Source organism: Magnolia sinica, chromosome 11 (assembly GCF_029962835.1).
Source record: "Magnolia sinica isolate HGM2019 chromosome 11, MsV1, whole genome shotgun sequence".
Classification (NCBI taxonomy): Eukaryota; Viridiplantae; Streptophyta; class Magnoliopsida; order Magnoliales; family Magnoliaceae; genus Magnolia; species Magnolia sinica.
Window position 1 is genome coordinate 49,852,934 of NC_080583.1, and position 5,745 is coordinate 49,858,678.

At 35.8% G+C, this 5,745-nt stretch overlaps 1 non-coding gene across 1 annotated transcript; it reads right to left on the minus strand.

Moving 5' to 3' along the window:
* Window positions 1-5,159: 5,159 nt before the first annotated feature.
* LOC131219710 (small nucleolar RNA R71) lies at window positions 5,160-5,268 on the minus strand. Its single transcript, XR_009158356.1, has one exon. It is a non-coding gene; the product is annotated as a small nucleolar RNA R71 (small nucleolar RNA).
* Between the last annotated feature and the right edge of the window lie 477 nt (window positions 5,269-5,745).

Here is a 5,745-nt window from a genome sequence, read left to right on the forward strand (position 1 = left end):
AAAAAGCCTACTGTTAAATACTTTCGAGTTTTTGGCAGCAAGTGCTATATTTTACGTGATCGTGAAAATTTGGGAAAGTTCGATACGAAGAGTGATGAAGGTATTTTTCTAGGATACTCTTTAAACAGTCAAGCTTATAGAGTTCTGAACAAAAGGATTGGTGTGATTCAAGAATCCATCAATGTTGTCATTGATGATCATTTAAACACACCAACTTCTAATTCAGATAATGATGAAGTACTAATCATTGATAAACCCAATACTTCATCAAATCAAACTGATTCTGAGTTGAGGACTGTTAAAGATCATCCAACCACACAAATTCTTGGAAACCCTCTCACCGGTGTTCGCACCCGTAGACAACTTGAGGATATATGTAATTATGTATGTTTTACATCCCAAATTGAACCATCTAACGTAAAAGAAGCGCTTATTGATAACCGGATTGTTGCGATGCAAGATGAACTCAACCAATTCATAAGAAATGATGTTTGGTATCTCGTACCAAGACCTAAAGATAAACACATCATTGGAACAAAATGGATTTTCAAAAATAAGTCCGACGAATGTGGAAATATAATTAGAAACAAGGCTAGACTGGTGGTACAAGGTTATACTCAAATTGAAGGGATTGATTTCGATGAAACCTTTGCACCGATAGAGCACGTCTTGAATCTATCGGACTATTTATATCCATTGCATGTTTTAAAAAGATAAAGATCTATCGATGGATGTGAAAAGTGCTTTTCTAAATGGCGATTTACATGAAGAAGTCTATGTTGAACAGCTAATGGGTTTTGAAGATTCCAAAAATACTGATTATGTGTATCGGCTTAAAAGGCACTTTATGGATTAAAACAAGCACCTAGGGCATGGTATGAGAAACTAACGAAATTTCTTTTAAGTCATAATTTTCAAATGGGATCTGTTGATAAAACTCTGTTTGTTAAACAACATAATGATCATATCTTAATGGTACAGATTTATGCTGATGATATCATTTATGGATCAACTTATACTGACTTGACTACTGAGTTTGCAGATTTGATGAAATCACGGTTTGAAATGAGCATGGTTGGGGAATTGACTTATTTCCTTGGATTGCAAGTAAAGCAACAACCTGAAGGAATATTCATTTCTCAATCTAAGTATGCCTTGAATCTAATCAAGAGATTTGGATTTGAGAATGGCAAGAATTTCGATACTCCTATGAGTACTACCCTGAAACTATCAAAAGACTCTAATGGTAAAAATGTTGACTCAAAACTTTATCGGAGTATGATTGGTAGTTTATTATATTTAACTGCTAGTAGACCTGATATTTCTCTAAGTGTTGGTATTTGCGCAAGATATCAATCTGATCCAAAAGAATCTCACTTGATTCCTGGTCCAGCGAATTATTAGATATGTCGCAAGTACTGTAAATCTCGGTCTCTGGTATCCTCATGAAACCAATGTTCAATTAGTTGGGTACTTGGATGCTGACTGGGCTGGTAATCTAGATGATAGAAAATCAACCAGTGGTGGTTGTTTTATTGGAGTCTAGTTTCCTGGTTTAGTAAGAAATAAAATTCTATATCACTTTTAACAGCTGAAGCTGAGTATATCGCAATTGGTAATGCATGTACACAGCTTGTTTGGATGCAACGAATGCTAAGTGATTATGGAATTAAACAGGATTCTATGTTATTACATTGTGATAATTCCAGTGCGATAAATATTTCAAAAAATCCTATTCAGCATTCTCGTACTAAGCACATTGACATTAGATTTCATTATATAAGGGAATTAGTAGAAGAAAAAGTTATATCTCTAGAATATATTCCTACTGAAGATCAACGTGCTGATATTTTCACAAAACCTCTTGATAAAAGCAGGTTCAAAAAGATGAAATTTGATCTTGGCATGTGCATTTTAAATTGATAATTTATGCCTTCTTGTATAATATTGTATATATTTGCTAGATTGTATTTCAATTTTTGTTTAAATTGCAAGAAATTGAATTTTTTGGGGTTTGTACGACCAGTCGTGAGTATACACGACCAGTCGTACTACGACCGGTCGTAGATACCCACGACCAGTCGTGGAGCATGGGTTTCACTTCAAATGGTATCCATGCTATCTCAAATGGTACTCAGATTTGTTTGCCTTCCTTAATCTGTCATTTCATTCTTCAGTTTCGACTCCATCCTGGTCATAGTGACATTCCATTTGCATACTTTATGACTGTATTGGCTACTCATATGTTAGTCGATATGCCTGTTGATGAAGCACCAATCCATCATCTGATCTTCAACAATACAAATATTAATAAGATGAAGTTGGATCTGCTTCCTGAACAAGGTGGTGGTGGTGGTGGTCCTGAAGAAGCTGGTGTTGATATTAATATGGATGATATTTTTGAGGAACTGGATTCTGACTCAGCTAATGATCCAGATTTTGTACCATTTGATGTTGATGCACGTTTGAGTGCATTAGAAGGTAGAGTTGAGAATATTAATGTTAAGTTGGAGAACATGTCTGTTGCTCATGATTTGCAATTCAAGTATATGCGCAAATATCTTAGGCGCTTGAACAAAGGCATGCACCAACTTGATCCTTCTATTCCTGCTCCATCTTCAAGTTCTAATTCTGACTAGTTTCTATGAGACTTTTGGTATGTAATAACTTTATTACTTTGCTCTTGTTTGATTGAGTTTGAGTTGGATTCTATGTTGGATATTTGTTTTTCATGTAAAATTTATGCTGGATATCTGTGATGCTATCTTGAGTATCTCTATGACTCTTTTGCTATACTCTATTTCCTCCTCATGTTTACTCTCATTCCTTTCTTTAGTTCTCCTTTGTCATATTGTGACAAAAAGGGGGAGAATGGTTTGTTGTTATTGTGATTGTGAGAGGAGTAGCATTGGTTATGTTACTCAGGGGGAGTGGGGTGTCAAGAAGAATATATGTTTGATCTTGTTTCTTGTTGAATGTTGAAACTGGTTGAATGTTAAATGTTGATTATTGATTTGCATGTATTAACCAGTTGTTTTACTTTTGTTTGGTTATGTGTTTTGTCACTAATTTGACAAAGGGGGAGATTGTAAGTGCTATAGTTTATATCCCTGTTTGTTGTCAAATTTGTGGTGCCAAAATCACTGTTATGTTATATATAACCTGCTTAAGTGAAGCTCTCTCAAGGATTAACATACATGAACAAGCTAAGCTCACATCAAGCAAAGCTCTCAAGTACAAGACTCAAGATCTTGAATGAAAGAACTGATCACAAGACAAGACTCTTGAATGCAAGAACTGCTCACAAGACTCAAGCTGAAAAGAAAAAGAAAGTACAAGGCAAGACTCAAGCTGAACTCAAGACTCAAGCTGAAACTCAAGCCACTTTCATGATTGAGCTACTTCAAGGTTTAGTCTACATCAAGACTTCAAGGCTCATTCTTCATGGTCTCTTGTTTCAATGTCCATACTTCATGATTGAGGTTTGTTTGACCATAGGATGACCTTAGAAGTAGGTCATTTCGGATACATAAACCGAATGTTATTTTACATGTGATTGGTCTATTCTTCGACCAGTCTTAGGTCTGCTTCAACTAGTCCTAGACTTGCTTCGACCAGTCTAAGAATTCCTCGACCGATCATAAGTTTGTTACAAATTCCGGATAAAATCTGCTAGCCTTCGACTAGTCACGGAATGCATTCGACCGATCGTAGGAAGCAGTGTTTCGCATCTTCGACCGATCGTAGAATCTACGACTCTAAGTCAGCGAAGATATTCAGGACCTACGACGATCGAAGGAAACCTACGACCGATCGTAGGTGACCTACGACGATCGTAGGAGGGCTACGACGATCGTAGACGGTCAAAGCAAATCCCGGATTTTTCAAATATCTTTAGAGCTTCGACTAGTCGTAGAGCACTCTAGACCAATCGAAGACCTGATCTTTTCACCTATAAATAGTGCACGAATCTCGAAGAAATCATCGATTTAATTATAGTATTCAAGCCAATCTTCGTCGAACTTCGAGAGATAATTTTGTGCTTCATCTAAGCTAAGTGTGCTTATTTAATATCTTCTTTCCTTAGCTTTATTTTAATTGATTTTGTTTTTGCTATTCCAATCCGATTTGAAAAGAGGAATTGTTATTCCCTTTCTTTGGAATCAAAATCAATTAAGGCAAGCCCTGTTTGGTTTAATTTAAAATCAATTAGATCTAGAACCATTGTAATCGAGTCCTTGGACATTGAACTTGGACATTCAATCATCTACTTTGATTTGGTTCTACCGGGCTACTACAACGAAGAAGATATTCGGGTATTTTACATATTGTAAATTCCTTTCTATTATTTTGGTTTCTTTCAAGATTTGCCAAAAAATCTTGTTATTTTGGTTATCCTGAGGAGAGCCAGGAAAACTCAGAAGTGGGGGTTTTTAATTGTGTAAGCCCACATACAAAGACACAATTGTAAGGGTTTTGGGTGAACCGGGAAAACCTATCTTTAGTGAACGCTAATATCCCCTGTGTGAGGATATTAGGAGTGGAGTAGCTTTTGTGTGGTGTTGGATAACAGTTGGTGAACACACAGGCGAACCACTATAAATCCTTTGAGTTGTGGTTGATTGATTTATTCTTTTAATTGTTTTTATTCTTTTTGTGGGATGTATGTATGGTGGTGAATGTTGTAATTATTTCAAGCTTTGTGAGAATGTTGTAATAGCTTAGAATTTACTTTCTGCTATTCCTTTATAAGCTTGTTTTTCAATTTCATTTTGAAAGTTGTTCCAGCAAGGTTGCCCTGCCATTTTTATGGTGTATGGCTGTCCCTAGAACAATACATCTTTAATTACAAGTTATTTCAATTCAGTTCATATTTGTTTTTGTATTCCTCTTCGATTTGAGACTTGATACAAAGACCTTTCTAGAAATAAGGTTGTCCTACCATAAACTCTGTTTTTGGTGTAAGGTTGTCCTTAGAATAACGTTTGTATCAACCTCTCAAGATCTGAATTTTGAGGTTGTTTTTCTTTCCTGCATTATTATTTAATTTGGTTATCATTTTCTTTATTATTCCGCTGTTATAAGTTTTTATTTGGCATTGTCCTATTCACCCCCCCTCTAGGACATATAGCTTGGCCTTTTCACATTTCATAAAACTAACACTTTAAGAAAGGTAATCATGAACTTTGCCTAAAAAGAGGAAGAAACCTTCTTTCAATGCTGGGAAAGGTTCAAAGATCTCACGAATTCTTGTCCACATCATGGCTTCAAAATATGGCGAACAATAAGTTTTTTATTATTATAATGGATTAACTTCACCCATGCACCAGTTCATAGAGATGATGTGTAATGGTGAATTCATGAACAACGAGGTCGATGATGGGTGGGATTACCTTGATCAATTGGCAGAAAACGCGCAATCATGGGACACCTTCCCAAGACCCACCACTTCTAAGCGTACTCAATAAAAAAAGTGGAGGAATTTATGTTTTAAAAGAGGAAGATGATATGAGTGTAAGGATGGATAATCTCACAAGGAAAGACAAGGCCATGAAACTTAAGAAGGTAGAACTAATCAAATCTGAAAAGGTTGCCGAAGTTGTTTGTAGTATTTGTGCTTGTAACATACATACAACTAAAAATTGTTCAACAATTCATGCTTTTCAAGAGATATTAAATGAGCAATCAAATGCCGTAAACTACCAAAGAACTTTCGGAGGACCCACCTCAAATACGTACAACTCT